We start from the raw sequence: 24,104 nt of genomic DNA on the forward strand, positions 1-24,104 counted from the left end.
CTATTTCGGAAAGAAGATTCTAGCTATTTGGCAATTGTAAGTGAGAAGTTGTGATTTTTATTTTTTGTATTTTTTTTTCAAAATGAGAAAACAACTATTAGGTATTATCTTATTTAGAGACAACCAGGATTATTTTGGTTATCCAAAGAATTTGAAGTCTGAGTTATTAGTTCTGATAAACATAAAAAATCTGTAAAACCAGATTTTGGAACGCATTTTACATTGTTTTAAAAGCGAACTAGAGCTGAACGATTTCCCGATACAGAAGAAAAGAAGTAAAAAGGTATTATTAATTTAAATAAAAAAGTAAAGTTAAATGGTATATATTTTTTAGTTGTATAATATATCATATAAAGTATAACTGTATAAAGCAGTATTTGTATATATAGTATTTGATAAGGAAAAATATAAACCTACCCTACCCTCGATAAGATTGGTTAGATTTCATTATCAAGGATAATGAAATCAAATCTGACATGGTTCAACAAGTAAGAATAATCCTACTATAACTGGAGAAGGTCAAAAGGATTAAATCATATCCCGACAAATCTGGTAATAAATCTCCTATGATTTCGCACAAGCGGAAGATAAGGTCAACCATTGACATCAGCAGAACGATTTTGATTCCAATCGACAGCCATAAATAGGGCATCAAGCCATTGAAGAAGGGACGAGGTAAAAAACTATTATTGATCCCTGCCTTCTTTTTAAACCTCCGTGACTAATTTGATCGTTGGAGAGCTCTTGGCAGGCACCACACCGGTGCCGTCAAGGTTCATCGATCTTCTCCTCTCTTCCTTGCAGGAAAACGGTATTGTATCGGACTGGGCGAATTTCAGCCTCGACAGTTGGCGCCGTCTGTGGGAATCACGATTCCCTTGAATCAATTAAATACTCGTTGGGTATATACGTTTGCAGTCCGGTATGGTTACCGAAGGAACACCGTCACAGGGATCTGGTCAAAGGGTAGAGTCAGGTGAAAACCTAGACGTCCCAAACGACCAGGCACGGTTTGCAACATTGGAACTATAGGTTCAAACTCTGAGTCAGGGTATGAACCAGTTGATTCAGCAAAATGCAACGCTCTTGCAACACCTTATTCCACCGGTTCAACAAAACTTTCTAGGACAAGATCTCTCAAGTCCAAATGGAGCTAATGAAAATCTTGAAGAGAGGGATAATCATTCCCCCCAAAATGAGACTGAAGTGGAACAAAGCCAGGTGGGAACCCGACATAGAGAGGTGGTTCACCCATCTCTCCTACGGAGTTCCCGACCTCCTGAAAGCATAGCCTTCTGTCTTAAGGAAAAGACAAAGAAAGTTACCCATCTCGACTTGCAGATCAAGGATCTCAAGGGGAAAATGGAAGATGTAATGCAGGCTATGAAAGGGAAAGATCCTGCCGCCGTAGATGACCTGGTACAAAGGACCAACTTGCCTTTCAACCCCGCCGTTATGAAATGTCCACTACCTAGCAAGTTCAGGATGCCCTCGTTCGAAAGCTTCGATAGGACCAAAGATCCCCTCGATCACCTGGAAACTTTTCAAGCTCTTATGCATTTACACGCTGTGCCAGATGAAATCATGTGCCGAGCTTTTCCCACTACACTTAAGGGATCAGCGAGACTTTGGTTCAACAAGTTGAAGCCAGGAACCATCAACACCTTCGAAGAATTGAGTAAGTAGTTTGTGAGCCACTTCATTGCAGGTCAGAGGCATAGGAGGCCGGCTACCTACCTGTTTACCGTAGAGCAACAAAAGGAAGAGTCGATTCGGGAATACATCACCCGATTCAACGCAGAGATGTTGCAGGTAGAAGAGGCGGACGACAAGGTAGCTTTGACCGCTTTCATAGGAGGACTCCAAACCTCCAGATTCTTGTTCTCCTTATCAAAAGAACCTCCCACCAGCATGATAGAGTTGCTGGTCAGAGCGCAAAAACACATCAACGCTGAAAACACCATGAGTGCACGGAAGGAAGGAGAGGACAAGAAGAGGCCAGCCCCTCTCGCTAGGGATGAAAATAGTACCAAATATAAGAAATCGTTCTTCAGCTAGAGTGACAGCACATACCATGAGAATGACTCAGATGAGTATACCGACTAGAAATTGTCTCGCGGCTGGAATTAACCTTATCAAGTCATTCACGATAAAGACTGGGGGCATCTTAATTAATCATTTTAAATGGAGGGTAGCTCCATCACGTGTTATTTTGTTTTTAATAATGATGGTCTTTAATAAAATTCCTTTTAGTTTATACGTGCAGTATCCCCGTACTATAAGGGATAGTGAATGAGTGTCCTGTATTACAAGGACCCGGGCTGAATGAATCCCGTAATCTGTATCCCCGTACTAAAGGGAATAGTAAATGAGTGTCCTGTATTACAAGGACCCGGGCTGAATGAATCCCGTCATCCATATCCCTGGACTATAGGGGATAAGTATCTTGTATTATTAGGACCCGGGTTGAATGAATCCCGTAATCCATATCCCTGTAATATAAGGGATAATAAATGAATGTCCTGTACTACAAGGACCTAGGTTGGATGAATCCCATAATTAATATCCCCTTACAATAAGGGATAGTAAATAAAAATCATTTATTAAAGAGGTGAGCTGAGTAAAACTCGTAAGGTTCAATTCCTTTACTAAAGGGACAAGTTGAGTAAAACTCGTCAAGTTCAATTCCCTTATTAAGGAGTGAAACTCGTATAATTTATTCCCTTATAAAAGGAAGAGTACTGTTCCCTCGGGTGCAAAAAAAAAAAAATAATAAAAAATAAAAATATTATTACTATTCACAGTACCCAAGGGTACTGTTCCCTTGGGTGCAAAAAAAAAAAAAAAAAAAAAAAAAAAAAAAAAAACTATTCAGGAACAGTACCCTCCCGAGGGTACTGTTCCCTCGGGTGCAAAAAAAAAAAATTCCTTGAGTTACTATTTACGTGAATAGTACCCGCGGGTACTGTTCACCGGGGTTGGAAAAAAAAAAAAGCAAAAAAAAGAAAAAGAAAAAGTATTATTATTATTTATTACATTCCCAAAGCTACACGTGCAAGCTTGGAAATGGGGGGCAACTGATAAGGAAAAATATAAACCTACCCTACCATCGATAAGATTGGTTAGATTTCATTATCAAGGATAATGAAATCAAATCTGACGTTGTTCAACAAGTAAGAATAATCCTACTATAACTGGAGAAGGTTAAAAGGATTAAATCATATCCCGACAAATCTGATAATAAATCTCCTATAATTTCGCACAAGCGGAAGATAAGGTCAACCATCGACATCAGCAGAACGATTTTGATTCCAATCCACAGCCATAAATAGGGCATCAAGCCATTGAAGAAGGGACGAGGTAAAAAACTATTATTGATCCCTGCCTTCTTTTTAGACCTCCGTGACTAATTTGATCGTCGGAGAGCTTTTGGCAGGCACCATACCGGTGCCATCAAGGTTCATCGATCTTCTCCTCTCTTACTTGCAGGAAAACGGTATTGTATCGGACTGCGCGAATTTCAGCCTCAACAGTATTCATATATATAGTAAAATAAAGTGTAAATTAGTAAATTTTTTATTTAACTTGCTGACTTGGGGATGACAAAGCAATATTAGAAAGGTGGCGTTAATCACCAGCTTTAGATACTTACTGGAAATCGTCGAGTATGAGAGTAACTGGATTAAACATATTGTGAAATTATATTAATATATTGTTGGATGTTTAATTGAGATATATGATTGGTAAAACTAATTATATGCTTCATGTTGACTAATGTTTTAGTACTTCTAATCAATTCAATTCATAAAATGAAGAAAGACAGAAAAAAAAAGGTAGAAATAAATAGAGAAAAAAGATGACATCATATTATGAACATTATATAAAGTATATTAAATAATCATATTGTAGTCGATTTATATTATTAGTTTAATTAGCTAACTTGTGTATCATGATTCAAAATCAATTTCATAATAATTTTATTGCATTGATTTAAAAAAATATATATTCATCATATTAATCAATTTTATAATAATTTCATTGAATTGATTTAAAGAAGAAAACAGGAACCAAACGAGATTGAGAACACTAAATGTTGTTTTTTAGATTTTCCATGAGATGCCCACTAATGGGTGTATTCCATATTCTACCACATATGGTACATGCACTTCTTTGATTCAATCATGGAGGAATTCTATATTCTTACACATATGGTACATGCACTTCTTTGATTCATGACTTATGTGTAAATTAGAATGATATATCTTAATTTAGGCTGATATTTGTGTCCAAATTGAAATGACTTAAATTGTGGAAGGGTAGTTTTGACATTATATTTTTTTAATTAGTTGACGTTTGAGTTTTCTAACTATCAACTAACGAAAGAGTATGTCAGGGCAAAGTTAACCAAATCTAAGATAAGGATTAGGGTCTTTTTTTTTAGTTTAATTGTGAGTAATAAAGGCAAATCTAAGGGGGTGTTGGAGCATTTAATCACAAATTAAATTATAATTAGACAAATTTGTCCTTTTTTTTTTTCTCAAAGTTTGTGACACGTTTAACAAAAATGTTTATGGCCCCTGTTCCTATTATTAGGAGATTTCCAATTATGCCTTTACGACCTACACTTGCAGGCATTGTTCTCTTGAATTGATCGTGTGCTAGTATTTTTTAATAGAAAAATCGAGGGATGGCAATTTCTCTAGACTAAGAAGTTTTCGCCAATTTTATTTTTAATTGGCTAGATTTGGTAGCCCCTTAAATTAGTTTGAAACGAGTATGATAAAATAATTGAAAACTCTAAGGCGAGTTTGGGATAGGGGCAGATTTAGTTATGAACCTGCCTCGATTATATATGTACCTTTAAATTTTTTATATATATTTAGTATTTTTAAGACCCTTATTACTTTGTTGAAAATCTCTGTTAATATATTAATATTCAATACTTAGTAATTTTAAAATTAGATCAATTTGAACACATTGTGCTAAATTTTATTATTTTATTACATAATAAAAGTAACATAACTAAACCTGTCCCGACACGCCCTGCAATTAAATGGAGGACATAGGGTGGAGTAGGTATTTTGTCTACCGGAGTAGGAGCGGGATAGTATACCATATAATCCGTCACCGAGTAGGAGCGGAATTGGAAAGGCACCTAGTTGCCTATAAATAACCCCACAGGTTCATTTGCAAAGTACACCGTTCAGAATCTTCTTTCCAGATTTCTGAATTTTCTCGCAAAGTACACCGTTCAGAATCTTCTTTACAGATTTCTGAATTTTCTCTCTCTCTCTCTCTCTCATTTTCTTCTCTGCATACATATAGTTATAGTGTGTGAGTGAGTCCGGTATGTAGAAGAGAGTATTACACCGAGCCGGTTCGCCCATTTTTTCGATTTGCAGTGTTATTATCGAATAAACAAAAGTCGTTGTATCCTAAGAGATAGACGTTACTGAGTCTGACTGAGTCCGTCAGCACCATAAAGTTAATTGCAATTGAGCACTTGTATCAGTCTAGTCTCTTGCCTGATGATTACTTTCACGACATTATAGATAAGACTTCTAACCCTAAATTACGGAGACTCATCAAATTTCATTTCCATTGCATAATTAACTCAACCCGTGAGGATAGAATATGAAGAAAATAATCATGTCACAATGTTGCCAGACAAATATAGTCATTTTTTGTGCAATAGAAAGAGTTTGAACTTTGGAAATCTAAATACATCATGGTTGTGCAAGTATATGTCACATTATAATTTATCAGTTTATTGTTAATAGGAACTATTTGTATCACATACCGCAATGGCAGCTAGTTTGCACAGAACCTCAAAGTGGACTAGGATAGAAGAATCATTTAGCGTCTTTAGGGTTTTACATGAGAGCTTTGCAATGCACCCATGATAAGCAGCACAATTAGAGCTCTCACTCCCATACTTCTCTGCCCACTGGATTATAGGCGGAAGATAGAGATATAAACCCAATGCAGCCAACAAGCTTCATATATAAAATCAAGGCAAAATATATATATATATATATATATATATATTAAAAAAAAAAAAAGAAGAGGGTGCCATTTACTGTATTTTTAACATATAGGTTTAGACCATCCTTATTCAACTTACTTGACCAGTCACTATGATTATCATTTGTACAATATATTACTTGTCATGTTTGGCTTGAATATTGCTAATGATTGGATTACCAATCTCCTGAACATACTGTCATAACTAATTGCACTAATTTGTTGAAGAATTCTCATAAAGTTAGAATCAAAATAGTTACAGCTCCTGTTATTTGTATAAAGTTAGAATCAAAATAGTTACAGCCACTGTTATTTGTATTCCTAGCTTAACACAACACATGTAGAGCCACTCAACTTGGAATGGCAATTCCTACTAAATCTCCACATGGTAAAATAAATAAATAAATAAACAAATAACCCAAAAAGATCAGATATACAACGAAGCAAACCAAGACCATCAACATATCTCAAATTCTGAAAAATGGGCAAGAATATATCATCATACCATCACATAAAACAAATTTCACATCCAATTAAAAAAAATTGGTAATTTGATACATTTTGCAATTGTAAATCACCAACAATTTGGAACAATTACACGAATCAACTTAATCATATGCACAAATTCACTTGGAACTTCTCTGCAAAAACTCCTATAATGTCGTGTTATCCATAGCATTAGCATTCTTCTTCTTCCTTTTTTTTTTTCTTTCTTTTTTTTCTTTTTTTTTTTTTCTTTTTCTTTTTGTTTTGTTGCTGAAGAAAGAACCAGTCCATTGGTCTGATATAAGCAACAATGACAGTGATGTTGTCAACTTTACCTCCCATGTGTTCCATTCTTGCCTCTTCAACAGCTATTTCGAATGGACTAGAACTTAATCTGTCGAAAGAACAACTGTGAGCAAACTATGCTAGAGACCAAGCTAATTGTTGTGGGGTGTACTCTTCTTCCACACCATGAAAAAGTGAGCTCCTATGGACCAAATATTTATAATTAGTACAAAATCAAAATGTTAAAAATTAAAAGAACTATATATGTTATATATGCAACTAGTATTCTAATGACTGTCTTCTTCAGGGGGCAATCCCAATTTGACCCAGTATTAATGTTAAGCATAAATAACAATAGATTAATAATAGCACTAACCTGCACTGAGCTGGGGGAATCATTGCTCTTTCCAAGCTGATATGGGCAGTTAAATCTAGGCTGCTGCACTGGTGATTGGTATACAACTTCACCACCTTTTAGCAGCAAAAATCCACTATCTCCAATGTTAGCAGCATGCAAGTTTTACAATAATTAAAAACAAAGATTGCAAATTAGTTAAAAATATATCCTTTTGCCTTAAGAGAATAAAAAAAAGCACATTTATAACAAGGAAGGAGCAAATGGACGGATGACATATATTGCCGATGAGGGTTATAATGCAAGCTGTGAAGGATCCTTTGAGCTAAGTTTTTAAGAAAGCTTCATTCAAGACACTCTTTGGATCAATAGGTCCTTCGGTTTGATCATAAATTGCTATCACAGTATTAGCCATTAATCCTCGCGCATAATAGCTCGCATCCACACCCTTCTTGCTCCAACCACCAACGCCATATGCAACTCCTACTGTTTTTTGCTCAGAACAAATGAAATGATTATCCTGCCCTGGAGGAGTCAGGTGCTTGGGTATGTAAAATGATCCAGCATCCATCTTCATTTTTTTTTGTAAGCAATAACACTAAATAAGAAAAATATAGAAAATATTGAATTAGGGAACTTGAGACATTCCATTGGTGTTTAAAATAGAAAAAAGGAGAGACATCCAGTAGTGTTTTGGATAATTAAAAATATACCAAAATATCACTGATATGCCTACTACATTCAAATTGACCAAATAAGGACATATTTTCTATTTGAATGATGAAATACCTAAAATTTCCTTAAGCAAAAATAACAATAAATACAATTATTATTATTTGGGGATTTATTCTAATGATTTTTTTTTTTTTCCCAGTTCGAAGTCCATGCACGAGTGCATAAGTTGGATGTACTGGTCGATGGTGCTTACTACAAAATATGTACTAGTGCATGCCCTGTAAGGACTTATGCATAATGATTACTGGAGTTGGGTGCAGGGGAGGAGCTAGGATTGCAAAGTCAGGGGGGCTAAAGACAAGAAAATAAAGGGCATGCCTAATTGTCTATCACCTATGAGAAAAAAAAAAAAAAATAGTGTCAATGTGTCATCCATGCTCTAGGTATATATATATATAAATTCCCAATCCCCTGTAAACTTTCCAGCAAGTTAAATAAATAAAATATGAGCACAAGAAAGAATTCAATGTAGTACAAAGTAACCTAGAATTCAGAATATAGTATAGGCCGGTCTTAAAGGTATACATGTTAATAACTAACAAATTCAAATTACCAAGAAATTCGGTAAAACTAAGTCTCTAATTGACAATGTTGTTTGACCAAATAATTCTTTGTGCAGCACAACTCATCTAGTCCTTGTTGATTTAGATAGCTCTTCAATTCAAATCGCCACTTGAATAAGTGATTTACGTTCATTTCCCCAATTCTAAAGTAGCAGTGGCAAGCAATAGAAATAAAATTTCTAAATTTTAATCGAAGTAACATAAAACATGAACCAAGACAACCTATCACTTCATTTACTATAAATGGAACCAATTCAAATTTATCCCCAAAAAACGCAAATATAAACATCTCTACGACGAAAATTAACAATGAACATCTCTGCTCTCTTATCGATTATAGTTACTTGTCAGCAAAATAATCCAATGAAAGATTAAAATTCCAAGTTCCAACCCAACAAACTGCCAGTGAAGTACAAAATCACTAATGTATCAATGCAAAATGCAATAAATTATAAACACACAAGAAATTAAAACAAAACATTCAAGAAACAAAATTTAAAACAAAACCCATCAAAAAGATTGAACAACGGGCAATCAACGATGGAAAAGAAGTTGCAAAGATGAAGGCCCCTAAATCAAAATAAAGAATGAATTTTTTCTCCCTCCAAAGAAGATATACTACTGTAGATGAAATTAAGGATATCATAAATGACAAACTGTTTAATGTGATACTATATTAACCACCAACTCATCCAAAAGCTCAAACCTTTTTGACTAAATGATGCCGAACAATAATATAATGAATATAACCTGCATCTCTAACCAACTTTAAAAACAATTGACCAAGGGTCTAAGGTAATCGGGATAGGGAGTAAACTTGGAGAACATTTCGGTTGGACGTGGAATTTGGGGTATTGCTTGCATCTTCAGTTAGTTCTTAGAAGAATTTTTTGAATTGTTTTTTTAATAACAAAAAGTTTACCATTTTGTTACAGTTCAAACGCATTTTTCTATTGTTTAAGTAAAAGTAATGTTTTATCATTTCCGGTTCATTCCTCCCGAACTACTGGTCTTTTTAACATTATTCATACAGATAAGTTGGATCTTTTCTACCTTCCTAAATAAAAGGTAAGAAATTCAAATTCTTGCTTAACAAAAGTAAGCATGTGAATTACTTGCTAGTATAAAAATAAAAATAAAAAATGTTTGAATAATAATATATAATTTGTTCATTTGAATGGGATGTGGGGGGATGATGATATACTATTTTAGTTTGTTCACGGGAGATGGAATAATCTTAGGCCAAGAATTCCAGTGTAATTTTTTTATTTGTTTCAGTCTATCGTTGGCATATTATGAAAAAGTAAAAAAAAAAAATTTAGGCCCTCCCACCGGATGGTTGTAACTCAAGCTTGACAGATTAATTATCTGCATAACAATCATTCCATGTATGTAAGCACGTACCATGCTCAAAATCTAAGTCATTTACTCTTAATGTGGTCTGTCTCTCCCTCTCTGTCAATCTGTATATTCTGTATGTATATATATAATTTGAACAAAGAAATTTGCTGAAAAACTCCAATCTTCATGAAATAATAAAATTTAAAAAAATAAAACCCAAACCCTCCAATTATGAACCGAAAATATGTAAACTTAGAAAATTATGCGAACCCCAAACCCGCATGTCACAACACAAATCACCAAAATTATGAAAACAACAAACCCCAAATATTAAAACCCACCGTACTACATGGTCAGATTACTTACAACCCTATAAAATTTACATAACACAGCCTTTCTTTATGAAAACTTGCAATTCAGACAGATATAACATAAAAAATAATTAAAAAAGTAGTGAAAATCAGTTAAGAAAAACTTACAGAAGTTAGGAAATGAAAGCGTTAGTCTAAGCAAACCATTTTAGAGTCCATAGTGTAAATCTGTCTCCACCAACTTCCTTATCGAGCTTATCGAGATTCGGGAAGTCTAGCTGTGGACTTTGGAAGGGCAACGACAATCAAGGGATTCCCTCATGATGAGTTGGAAAGCGGCCTGGATAGGATTCAAAAACACAACGATTGTTCGAAATGCCGCTGCATCTACTATTGTTCTCTGTGAGTTTCGGAAGAAACTCATAGAAGCCGGCGGAGAGGATGGTGAGGGATCGGGAGATGGATGAGGTTCTGGGTTGAAAAGGTTGAACAGTTCCCCAACCGTTTTTGATCCTTAAGCCATCTGTCGGCTCACTAATTGGCATTTAACTTGGTAAGTCCAGTTCGGGTGAACAGAACGTTCTAAAGGCGTCTCCTACAAAGATTACAAAATCACAAAATCAGATTTTCCAAATTTCAACCCAACACACACTGCCAGTGAAGTACAAAATCACTATAACGTATCAAAGCAAAATGCAATAAATTATAAACACGCAAGAAATTAAAACAAAACATTCAGGGAAAAAAATTTAAAACAAAACCCTTCAAAAAGATAGCACAAAGAACAGCCCATCAAAAAGATAGCACAAAGAACAGCCAGAAAACTTACAGTTCACTCTGAACTTTTGATTCGGGAGATCAATCTTGAGGGTTGATAACGAGAATGGAGATTGGAGGCAATTGGCAAGGTTAACTGACTTGCCCTAATTTTTTTTTTTTTTTGGTGGCCCATCATCCACGGGCCTATAAATTTTGAGGGCCCATAAATTTTGTTTGTAACTTTGGTTTGCTGTGCTGGCCTTTTTGTTTTATTATGGATTGGGCTGGCCTGAATGGCTGATAGGAAATAGTAGTACTAATTTATTTTATTTTATTTATTTTGGACTTGGGCAATATTAGCCCATGAATAGATCCACCCATGGCTGGGTGTACAATACAATGCATTGAGCTTACTATACCAATTTTGAAGAAATAAAACCTTTGAAAAAAGAAAAAAATTAAAATTTTGTCTCGAGTTAATTTGGTTAGACTTCCAAAAACTGACTCATATATATATATATATATATATATTTGGCTAATGTAATTTGCCACAGTGGATGTAGAGAAGATAGAATAATAGGATAAAGAAATAAAGAAAATGCCAGGAGTGAACATAAATTTCTTTAGAATGAATGAGAAAAAGCAATTAATAATTATTGTCACATACTTAATGTACAAAATAGAGCATCTAATCAAACAAGTATGATAATATCTCAAAAAAAACATACCTATTTTTTCCCCTACTCCACCCATTCCCATCAACTCACTTCTTTCAGAAAAGCAACCTATATTGTCATGACAAAGGAGAGAAAATTTTAAAAGTTATATATATATATATATATATATTTATATATGTGTATGTAATATAGAAACATAAACAACAAGAAATCAGTAGAGGAGAGTAGGAGTTTGATACCTGTTGACTGAGGAGGCATGTTTCGCGCCCAACCGGTGGGTTCGAATTTCCGATTAGTGTTGCCGCTGCTATGTCGTCGGTTGTATGGGGAAGAGGTGGTTTTTACGGATGGGGATAGTGAGTGAGTGAGAGAACAGATAATGAATGTAGTTGTTGTGGCTAGGGTTTCGATGATATTTAAAGGGAGAATGGGCTTGGGGATACGAAATGGACTTGGGATTGAGGTTTGCACACTGATGGGCTGTAAATACATATGGGCTTGGGGTTATATACTGTTATGTCAGGGAGGATACGTGCTTGTATTTCGGATTGAAGAAAGTGTAAAAAATTTGTACTAAAATTTTCGCAATCTTAAATAATTCGTACAGCCAAACATATCATAAATTAAATTTGGGGTGGGCTGCATTAGGCTTGGACTTTGTTGATGGGTTAAAATGAAATATTAGTGGACATCTACTCCAATAGTATAATCTCTTCATTCTCAACTAGAAAGGTAAAAGTTCGAGTCTTGGTAAACGATCTTTTAAATGAAACTATTCATGAATAAATGAGTCTAACAATCTTGTTTCAACTTGATTCTTTATTTACTAAACAAATGAACACGTATTAAGGCTTATGATTTTCCTTACATTGGATTGGGTTTAACTTGATACTCAGGTCAACTTGAAATGACCCTCAATAGGCTCAAGATGCTTCCTAACCTTAAATAAGAAATATATTAAACAAGAAACGGCTAATAAAAATATCTAATATTTAAAAGGGGATCCTAAGCGCATAAATATTCTGAATTTTTCACCCTAAGTGCATATAAAAGAAATTATTCATTGCAATCGTTGAAACGATGATATGGTGCAACGAACGGCTACAAACACTCCACCAAAGCACATATATCAGCTTTTTAGTTCTATTATATGTTCAATTTACTTTGATGGAGTGTTTGTAACCATTCGTTACACCACGTCAGCATTGCTACGGCTGTAATGAATAATTTTTCGGGAATCCTACCATTATATATGGACAAAAAATATTTATATTTTTCAAGCTTAGTTTAACCTCTCTATTTTTCCCGAAAATTTGTTCAACCTCATATTTAGAGGAGTGCCTAATTATATACATTGTGTTGATCAATTTTTATATAAACAAATTATAACATTTAAGTGAGCAATTTTATTATTATCAGGGTAAAGTGCAATAAACTCCTCTCAACTATACCCCAAGTGTAACTAACCACCCTCAACTACAAATAACCCCCTTCAACTATGGTCTTGTTGTAGTCTTAGCACAGAGAATGTTTTTCAGGTCACTTCTAGCTACCGGAATTTGGAAAAGTCTAATTTACCCCTTCAAAAAACGGTGCCGCATCACATTGATGAAAATAAAATGCCTGGAGGACACGTGTCAGCAGACTATTGGCTGCTGACTTTATTATTATTTTTCCTTTTCTTTTTGTTATCTTCAACTGGGTCTCTCTTCTCACTCCCTTCTTTCTCTAACTCGATGAACCCCCAAATTGAAAAGGTGACCTCAAAGCCGGTGATTGACAGAACGGCGGGCAAGGCGATGACGAGCTTGGCTATGGTGGCTTGATGGAGAAGGGTTGGCTGTGACGGCGAGGTGGAGAAGGGCTCTGTGACGGTGAGGTGGGTGGACTGAATGGCAGAGACGGCGGCGGCTGAGCCGGTGGAGGGCTCAGTTGACTCGGCCGTGGGCAAGCTTGGCGGGATTGAACGGCGGCCGAACTCACGGCGAGCAAGGAGGCTTCGGACGGTGGAGAGGATGAAGACGGCGTCGGCGGTTTCAGCTTTGGATGATGTCGGTTGTGATGGACGGTGGGTGGTGCAGCGGCAGTGACGGACCGGCGAGGGCTCCGCCGTGAGGAAGAAATGTGTCGGTGGAGAGGAGCGGCTAGCAAGTGGGTTTTGATTTTTGATTTTATTTTTTATTTTGATATCGATTTAGATAAAGAACTGTGTGACGGTCCCAATCGAAGTGAGAACACTTTCTAGTTGATTTTTGTGATGGATATCTAAATCAGAATGAGTCAAGTTGCAGAAGAGTGCCTGCTTCGTTGGAGGTTGGAGAATGGATTGAGTCTGTTAAATACTCTTGAACTGGAGTGGGGTGTACAGATAGAATATGTCTATGGGTTTTGATTTCTTTATCTGTATATGCCAAATGGGTTTTGATTTTTTGATTTTGATTTTGATTTTGATTTTATTTTTACTCACTGTATACTAAGCTAACATATGGGTACAAAAGCTTCAAACTATACCTTGGATCGTTTCAGTTCTAATGCCAAAGGATGAGCATCATATGTGTTGTGTATATATATGTATATATATATATATCATATGTGCTGGAGGAAAAAGACAATGAGTGAATTTGTTAGGGCTTGTTTGGGTCCAATGGTGTTTCATGGGCAGTATAGTATTTTAAATTGACAAGGGCAGTATGGTCATTTACATAAATTTGTCCTCTCACGTGCAAGGAAAATTATCGGCTGGTTGCCGGATTGGGTAAAGTGCAACAGACTGAATAGTTCAAGGAGGTTTTTTGTTCATTTTGAAATTCAGGGGGGTTTTTTGCTCATTGGGGTATAGTTAAGGGGGGGTTTAATGCACTTTACCCTTATTATTATTAATATTTTGTGGCTACAGGATTGGAGAATGTTGAATTGATGATCAATTTTGGACAAAAAAATGACAAATCTTTTTAGTTTTCTTGGGTTCTTAGTCCAATTCAAATTGCATTTTTGATTGAAGTGATATAAATTATTTTATTTGATCGCCTCTTAAGTATGAATTGCATTATCTAGGGGGAAAAAACAAAAAAATGATCACCTGCTATTGCAACTTTTAATACATCATACTCTGAAACGTATTTAAGTTGCTTAGATTAACTTTTACAAAGATTAATTTAATGATATGTATGGCAAAAAAGTACAAGAAGTGTACAATTCTTAATGGCCAGCAAATGGCGTGCACTTCATTAATGAGTTCAACTTCATTAATTTTTCGTTGTCGACCCAATGACGTGCACAAAAGACTATTTAAACGTGAAAAGACTATTTTACCCCTAGGGTTCCACTTAATCCGTTTTTAACCCTAACTTCCATGTAGTTATCTTTTGAGTTCCGTTACTTCATGGGGAGCCACGTTGGCGTCTTAAGGATGATATACATCTCTAGAGACTTCGTTTTTTTATTCGCTTTCACATTTGGAATTCGTTATCGTGTCAGTTTCGGGTCACTCGTTGATGCACCGAATTTTAAAAACTTGGGCCATCATAGGAAAAGGGTCGGGAAAAAAAATCATTAGAATACATCCCCAAAGTCTAACTCATATCCAAGTTCAGTTGGATTTTCCAATTCGAAGTCCATGGATGTGTGCATGAGTTGGATGTACTGGTCCATGGTGCTTACTACCAAAATATGTACTACTGCATGCCTTGTAAGGACTGATGCATAATGATTACTGGAGCTGGGTGTACCAATACAATGCATTGACTATTCCAATTTTGAAGAAATAAAACCTTTGAAAAAAAAAACATTTTAAAACCAAATTTTATCGAGTTAATTTGGTTAGACTTCCAAAAATTGACACAAATATATATATATATATTTTGATAAGTTATTTTCATTTCATTAAAGAGCGCTCAAAAGGGCAGCATATCCGAACAACTTCACCAGCCCCCAAAAAAACACAATACTTATTTTGGCTAAATTTAATGTAATTAATATGAGTGGATGTAGAGAAAATAGAAGAAGAGTATAAAGAAATAAAGAAAATGCCAGGAGTGAACATAAATTTTTTTAGAATGAATGAGAAAAAGCAATTAATAATTATTGTCACATAGTAAATGTACAAAACAGAGTATCTAATCAAACGAGTATGATAGTATCTCAAAAAAAACATACCTATTTTTTTCTCTACTCTACCCATTCCAATCAACTCGCTTCTTTCATAAAAGCAACCTATATTATTAGGACAAGAGAGAAAATTTTAAAAGTTATATATATATTTATATATGTGTGTGTGTAATATAGAAACATAAACAACAAGAAATCAGTAGGGGATAGCAGGAGTTTGATACCTGATGACTAAGGAGGCATGTTTCTCGCCCGATCCGTGGGTTCGATTTTCCGATTAGTTGTAGCTATGTCGTCGGGTGTATGGGGAAGTGTTGGTTTTTGCGGATGGGGGTAGGGAACGAGTGAGATAACAGATAATAAATGTAGGGTGTGTTTGGATACATATGAGAGAAAAGAAAAGAAATGATAGTATTAGTTATGAAAGAAAAGAAAAGAAATGATAGTAATAATTTCTATTCATGTTTGGATAGATAGGAGAAAAAAGAAAAAGAAAAAAAAATAGTTGTTCTTATTTTGATAAAATAAAAGAGAGAAAAGAAAAGAAAAAATAGTGACCAAATTATTATCTTACCCTTTCATGATGTCTTTAGTTCCCCCAAACCATTGTTCCTTTTTCTTCTATTTCTTATGGACACTTTTAATTAAAATACACCAAGAATTAATTAAAGCAAACTCTCTCTGCTTGCTTGGCAGTGCATCTTGAAATAGTTTGACATTTATGTACAACTACTTCTGGTTTGCATATATATCTTGGATTTTCTAGACTATTCGATCCACTAGTCCAGAAATGGTCACCCATTTTTTTTTTTTTTTTTTTTTTTTTTTTTTTTTTCATATGTCGTTTTCTGATTGTTATAATATGTTTAATAAATACTCAATAGGGCTATGCCTTGCACATAGAAGGAAACCAAGTAGATGATCCCATCCACAGTTTTGATTTATGTAGATTAACAGCTTTGTTGGGTTGACTTGAGCCACTGTTTTGATCGATATATTCCTTAGATTTTGATTTGATTATACCTTTTTAAGCCTTCTTTCTTAGTAAATTTAAATCCTTCTGGGCTTATTTTTTTACTCAGCTACAAGGTCTCTTAGCTTTTGATTGTCTCAAATGATCACATATTGGAGATATTTCTGAATGAATAATTGTTCCAGGTGTTCCTATCATGGTGACATGGCTGCTTTTTGGTTGTTGATATATAAATCAAATACAGACTGGAAGTTTCTTTTCACTTCATTGTTGGGAATTGAAGTTATCATTCAAATTTGTATATCATGGCAGCCCTGACTTACTACATAATTTTTGCAATTTTAGTATATATATATTTCTCCTAAGCTTCTTTTTAACAAACAACCAAACTCAAAAATAACAGAGGCATACCTCTTTAGAAACATAAAAGAATAAAAAAAAAAAAAATCCCATTTCCAAAAGTTAGCTAACAGCAATAAAAGAAAGGAAAAGCCAGCAAAAGAACTAGCAAACCACTCTTACAAACACAACCACCCAGCCCATCTCTAAATACAATAACAATCATCAAAATCCCTATAATCAGCACGTGAAAATTCCCACCAGATCCTGTAAATGCATCCCCAAAGTGTCAACCATATTCCAAATGACCTATCGTGCAACTTTAGAAGGAGAAATTGAATATCATCATGAACTCTTTTGATTCCTAGACCACATTAGGTGCCAAATGGTGAATGTAAAGGTTAATCTCAGAATCTACCATTAGGAAAAAACAAAAAAAAAAGGTTAATCTCAGAATCTTACTACTTTGTGAATTAATGTATGACTGATTGTTGAACCATTTTACAAGGTGATCAAAACTCTGCATATTGTCCAAATTCCAGTTAAATAGATCAACAATCCATTTCCAAGTCTCTTTATCAAACATGCAGTTGAAAAACAGATGTTCCCCAATATCAACATCCCTCATACAATTGTGACATAGGAATGACACAAATACCTCTATGCTACAAGGTTGATAAGGTGGAAAGTTAATTCTGCAAAGCCAAGCTAGAGGGAGGCAGCAGGGGCGGAGTAGAGGGGGGCCTTAAATTTCTGGCTCCGCCCGTGCACACTAGCTGCTGGTCTTCCACCATTCCAAATTAACTTAACCCAATACTTTCTAGGAGCTTCATTTCTATAACACTTCCAGAAGGACTTGGAAGATGCATTCCCATGCTTGCAGTTGATCAAATCTGAACCTTGTCTAATAGGAATATTAACAACTAAATTCCAAATGTCAAATTATTTCTTCAGCCATAAACCTTGGTTTACACCATCTGCCGTTTTGGATAACATTTCTAATAGAGGCTTAGCAGCCCAGTCCAGCTCAACCACCCTCCTAATACCAAAAACCCCCTCAGCCTTTGGACAAGCTACTCTATTCCACTGCAGCAAATGGAGTTTTTTGGATTTCATATAGCAGCCACGAATGAAATTTTTGATTATTTTTTCAATAGCATGGATAGTAGCAGCAGGTAACTTAAACACAGCAGTGATGGATGATTGCATAAATCGCAGCTCTAATCCTTTTTCTTTTTTTTTTTGAGAAGTCATAGTAAGATTTAGCTCTAAACAGTACTGTTGAAACCATAGATGTAGCTTCTACCTGAACAAGATGAGTCACTTTTCCTAGGAAGGTCAAATATAAAAGATGACACTGAGGGAAGGTCTAATTCAGCATCTGTTTCTATTAGATAAGAACCCAACAAAGGAACATTTAAAAAGAATAGCACACAACAACAGCTCTAACTACATAATGTTTTCAATCCAAACAAATGGTCACCCTTCATAACCAATTTTGTCCTACATTCCCATGATGAGATGATGCAATCTGCAAGAATCCAAGGAAAAGCTAAAATTTCCAATGACAATAACAACAGTAATAGAATTCAAAGAACAGCGAAAATTTCCAAACCAAAAATCCAGAAGGCAATCCCACAAAAAATCCAGAAGGCTCATGTATATGAAATTTCCAATCAACCATCAAAAAAAAAAAAAAAATTTAATAAATAAATACATGAGATAACAATCATTCCACAAAAGATAACACATTATAATGTCTCATTAAAATAAAACAAACATATGGTTTCAAAATTAATATTCCAAAAGCTTCATAGCCAAAGAGAAACATAATATAACAAAACATAGAAATGGTAGAAAGTTCAACCAATTGTCCCAAAATATTGCCAAGTTAAAGTTATCAATGGTTCACATCCCCAAAAGACAATATAACTAAAACAATAGTCAACATCCAGAATCATCGGACATCAATTCCTCCAAGAGTTGCTTGCGGTGATTAAATGGGCAACCAAGAAATTGTGTCATTCCATCAGGATAGTCATGCTTAACAGCCTGTTTGGGATTGCTTCTCTACCATTAAAAAGCACTTTCATTTTTTAAAAACTGCGGTGAGATGTGTTTGGTAACAAAAATAAATGCAGTTAGATAATAGAGGTTTCATCAAAAAAGCGCATTCACTTGAAGTTGCAAATCGTAGCTTTTAAAATTGTGTTTTAAGTAGATGTAGATATTTTTATGATAATTATATTATTTTAGACAATTTAATCCCTTTTTACTTTTTATAAGTACAATTTTCTCCCTCATGTTAAAAAATATACAAATATTATGCAAACATCCGTACCCTTTCCTTTAAGGAACCTATATATTAGAAATTTAATATCCTTCCTTCTAAGAAACCTATGTATTAGAAATTCAAGTTATATTAGAAATTTAGTTTAATAGGAGTTCAGTTCCATAATCATCCAATTTTTTTTCTTTCATTTATCAGTTTCTACAAAATCTATATTTATATCATTTCTTGTCTATCAGAATGTTCTTTTAGATCAGTTTCTTAAATCGGGTAATTATTACTTTTGAATTTTTTTTTGATTTCACTCTTAGGTTAACTTTATTTAAAACTAATCTAACAAAAAGCTACAATGCTATAATTAGTAAAACTAAACTTCAACCTTGAATCTTACCCGTTTGAATTTCATAAATATGAGCTAATGTTCTATTTTTTTCCTTTGATAAGCAAGAATTCATATTATATAGAACCAAAACAAAATATACAGAGAATAGGAATACTATTAGTAATTTTGGTTGTAAAAGTTCTTTATTCAACATTGTTACCAAACAAATTTAAAAATGCTTTAAATATAAAAAGCGCTTTATAAAATATATCACCAAATGCATAACATATTTTTTACTGACAACAATTTTATAACAACAGCTTTACTTACTGCTAAAAGTGCTTTCATGATTTTAACAGCAATCCCAAACAGCCACTTAAGTCAAAAAAATGAAAGCCTTAACAATTACATACTCCTCTATTGCAATTGTTGCCAACTCCTTAAAGATTTCTTTCTTTTCCCTTTTAGTTGCACTTTTCATAAAGATTATTGAATGTTTTTAAAGATCATTTCCCTCTCTAAGAAGTTCATTTCCCTGTTTATGAACTTCTTAAAGAGGGAAATGATCTTCAGAAAACATTTCATTTTGAACACCTCTCTTTACTCCAATCATTTCATTATCTTGATCAACAGTCGAAGAATTCCTTTTTCTTTTACCTTTTGAAGAAGTGGAATGGGAAGGTACACTTGAAGGTGTTTCAGAAGACATTATATTCATGTTTTCAAACTCTGTATCCAAAAAAACCCGTATTATCCAAACTTGCTTCATTCCGTGACACCAAGTGATCAATACCACAAATGCTATCCATACGATCCTCATTACGAGTTGGCACATATTCATTGCTCCTCTCACTAGCACTTGCTGCTGATTGATTATTCCTCTCCCTATCATTTGCTACCCATTTATCATTCCTCTCCTTAGCCATTAGGGCATTAAACCCCCTTGCCTTATTCTTGGCAAATAAATCCAGCAACTAATCATAATTAGAAATCGGAATAGTCTTCCATTTCTCAGTTGCTGGTTTTGCCTGTTGCCAAAACATAAAAAAGAAAAAAAGAATTATCATTATTTCAAAATGAAAAAAAAAAAAAAAAAAAAAATAAAGAATGTATCTCTTATGAGTAAAATAATAATAATAATAATCACAATTAGAAAACCAACCGCAATCAAATTAGCCCAAACTTCAGGTTCAGCACTCCACATTTTTGTTTCTTGACTCCAAGCAAACCCACTCAAACCAATTTTGAACAAGTCAAAACACTCGTTAAAACGAGTCTTCACTCTAGCTTTGTTGATATCCATGCCTAGTCTTTCTTTCAATTCTTCAATAATTTCACGATAAGCTTTTGTTGTGAATGTCTCATCAAGCATACGCCCCTTGAAATATTGATTATGTAATTCATCCAAAAATATATCATCCATTTGTGCATTCCAATCCAATCTATCCTCTTCGACACACCACTTATGCTTTGCTCTTCGGGGATGCCCTCAGCATCGAGGAACATGTACTAGGATTCTTTACTCATTCTTATGTCTACATAATAACCAAGTATAATACAAAGAAAGGGACAAAAAGATAAAGATTCAATTGAAGATAGATAAAAAAATGCATGCAAGGTAGGAGTTTATAACAAGTTATTAGCATTATACATCTCCAAATCAAAACAAGCACTCTAATATAAAAGACGCAAAGTTATTTCAAACAAATAAACATATGAAATATCACACTTTTAGCTACATAGTCATGCCACATATGGGAAGCTATTGAATCTCTTAAGTATTCTCCCAAACTATGATCTTCACTTCTCTCAATTGGACCAGCCTCTTCATTTCGAGTTTCATTCAACAGCTCCCGGTCTACTTCATTAATAAGGCCATTAAATAGTTGTGTATGATGCAACATGCTAAAATAATATCAACTTGAGTTTTAACATCATATATTGATAAGTTACTTTCATTAAAGAGCGCTCAAGAGGGGAGCATATCCCAGAACAACTTCACAAAGGCCAAAAAAAAAATCATGTGTTCATAGATGCTTTTTAGAGTTAATTTTTTTTTTTTGATAAGTCTTTTCGGAGTTAAATTTGATAGGGAAAGAGTCGGGAAAAAAAAAAATCATTAGAATACATCCCCAAAGTCTAAGTGATACCCATGTTCAATTGGATTTTCCAATTCCAAAGTCCATACACAAGTGCATAAGTTGGATGTACTAGTGCATGCCCTGTAAGGACTCATGCATAATGATTACTGGAGCTGGGTGTACCAATACAATGCATTGAGCTTACTATTCCAATTTTGAAGAAATAAAACCTTTGAAACAAAAAAAACATTTTAAAACCAAATTTTGTCTTTAATTTGGTTAGACTTCCAAAAACTGACTCAAATATTTATATATATTGATGAGTTACTTTCATTAAAGAGCGCTCAAGAGGGGAGCATATCCAGAACAAATTCACAAAGGCCCCACAAAAAAAAAAAAAAAAAAAAAAAAAAAAACTTATTTTGGCTAAATTTAATGTAATTAATATGAGTGGATGTAGAGAAGATAGAAGAAGAGGATAAAGAAATAAAGAAAATGCCAGGATTGAACATAAATTTTTTTTTAGAATGAATGAGAAAAAGCAATTAATAATTATTGTCACATCCTTAATGTACAAAACAGAGCATCTAATCAAACAAGTATGATAATATATCAAAAAAACATAACTATTTTTTTCCCTACTCCACCCAGTTCCAATCAACTCTCTTCTTTCATAAAAGCTACCTATATTACTAGGACAAAGGAGAGAAAATTTTAAAAGTTATATATATATATATGTGTGTGTGTGTGTGTGTAATATAGAAACATAAACAACAACAAATCAGTAGGAGAGAATAGGAGTTTGTTACCTGATGACTGAGGAGGCATGTTTCTTTCTTGACCCTTTACCTTCTTGTACTTGCTAGTCGTTGTTAAGGCCCAATGCTAACCCTAAAAATAAGAAAACACTGAAGTTGTGACTTATGATTAATATTGCCTACTTTACTTCCAGTCAAAATTTTGGATACAGCTCAACACTCACTGTGACTAGTCAAGGAGTTATCTATTGCTGTTGTTTAAATGTTGCACAAAAAAAAGGTAGTCAAAAGGTTACTCTACTTTGACATGAAAACAGAAAGAGTGCTTGAACAACAAATAGTCAAAGATTCAAAAGTACCTGCTAAAGATCACCTAGAAGCAACAGGACACCAATTTACAAAAGCATTCACACAAAAATCATAAATAATTCTATTGCTGCCAATTCACAATACTGCTACTAACATTCCGATCACAATAACTCTATTGCTGCCAATTCACAATACACCAATTTACAAAAGCATTCACACAAAAATCATAAATAACTCTATTGCTGCCAATTCACAATAGCCACTACTAAAGTTCCAATCACAATACAAAATGTATACATTTCCTTATATGGACTGATCATCCCATTATATTTCACAAACACAATAAAAGTTAAAAGTTAGAAATCAAAGGAAACTTTTAATCATTATCAAGTACAGTATCACCCAGCAAAAAACAGATAAGATTTTTTTTTGTAATTATGGCTTTATGAGATTATAAGCCTATACAGGGATATAATAGTTACAGGAAGTGCATCAATGATAAATTGTGGAAGTAAAAAGCATGAAACAACGACAACAACAACAACAACAAATCTGAGTATAAAATGAATGACACTAAGAGGCCTGCCCAAAAAATAGGAGGAAAAAATGAAGAAGTACTAAATTTCCCACAGAAAAGGAAAAAATCTATAAAAAAATAGATAATGAAGTGATTATTAAACAAACCACACAAAACAACAAATAGTCAAAGATTCAAAAGTTCAGACCTACCAGTTGAAAAAGAGAGTGAAATTTGAAAAAGAGAGTAAATGGTAACCCTTTGCCGTGTTCAACAGGAATGGAATGCTCGAACTCGATTCGGTTGGAGATCGTTAACTCGAAAGAGCTCAAGTCTCCCAATTTTAAAAAAAAAAAAAAAAAAACTCTCAATTTCGATCATGACTATATTAAGAGAAGAGAGAAGTGAGATCAGAAGAGAGAGGAAGAACGCTAACCTGAGAGAGTAGAATTTTGAAGCCGTCGTTTTGATGCTGCTATGTCGTCGGGTGTATAAGGAAGTGGTGGTTTTTGCGGATTGGGGCAGTGAGTGAGGAGAGAACAGATAATGAATGTAGTGAGTTGTTGCGGCTAGGGTTTCGATGAGATTTAAAGGGGGAATGGGCTTGGGGATAAGAAATGGGCTGGGGATAGAGGTTCACACACTGATGGGCTGTAAATACATATGGGCTTGGGGGCTAGATACTGTTATGTTTGGGAGGATTGGTGTTTTGAATTTAGGATTCCAGAAAGTGTAAAAAGTTTGTACTAATTTTTTTTTTAATTTCAAATAATCGATGCCGCCAAACATAACATAAAAATTTGTTCTACCGAATATTTAAAAGAGTGCCTAATTATATACGTTGTGTTGGTCAATTTTTATATAAACTAATT

General features: G+C 34.3%; 1 long non-coding RNA gene across 3 annotated transcripts; it reads right to left on the reverse strand.

Annotated features, from left to right (window-relative positions):
* Positions 1 to 6,506: 6,506 nt before the first annotated feature.
* Positions 6,507 to 23,808, reverse strand: LOC132283127 (uncharacterized). 3 transcript variants are annotated; one of them, XR_009471953.1, is made up of 7 exons: positions 23,669 to 23,808; positions 22,458 to 22,539; positions 15,868 to 18,486; positions 15,692 to 15,748; positions 11,588 to 11,644; positions 7,172 to 10,695; positions 6,507 to 6,997 (listed from the first exon to the last, which is right to left on the reverse strand). It is a non-coding gene; the product is annotated as an uncharacterized LOC132283127 (long non-coding RNA). The 3 variants fall into 3 exon arrangements; XR_009471952.1 differs by lacking the exons at positions 6,507 to 6,997; positions 7,172 to 10,695; positions 11,588 to 11,644; positions 15,692 to 15,748; positions 15,868 to 18,486 and adding exons at positions 19,807 to 20,595; positions 20,730 to 21,102; positions 23,445 to 23,566 and having other exon boundaries at positions 23,669 to 23,806; XR_009471951.1 differs by lacking the exons at positions 6,507 to 6,997; positions 7,172 to 10,695; positions 11,588 to 11,644; positions 15,692 to 15,748; positions 15,868 to 18,486 and adding exons at positions 19,807 to 20,595; positions 20,730 to 21,102.
* Positions 23,809 to 24,104: the final 296 nt, after the last annotated feature.

This window comes from Cornus florida, unplaced genomic scaffold, assembly GCF_030987335.1.
Source record: "Cornus florida cultivar Cherokee Brave unplaced genomic scaffold, ASM3098733v1 CherokeeBrave_3.0.0_Hap2_Chr11, whole genome shotgun sequence".
Lineage (NCBI taxonomy): Eukaryota > Viridiplantae > Streptophyta > Magnoliopsida > Cornales > Cornaceae > Cornus > Cornus florida.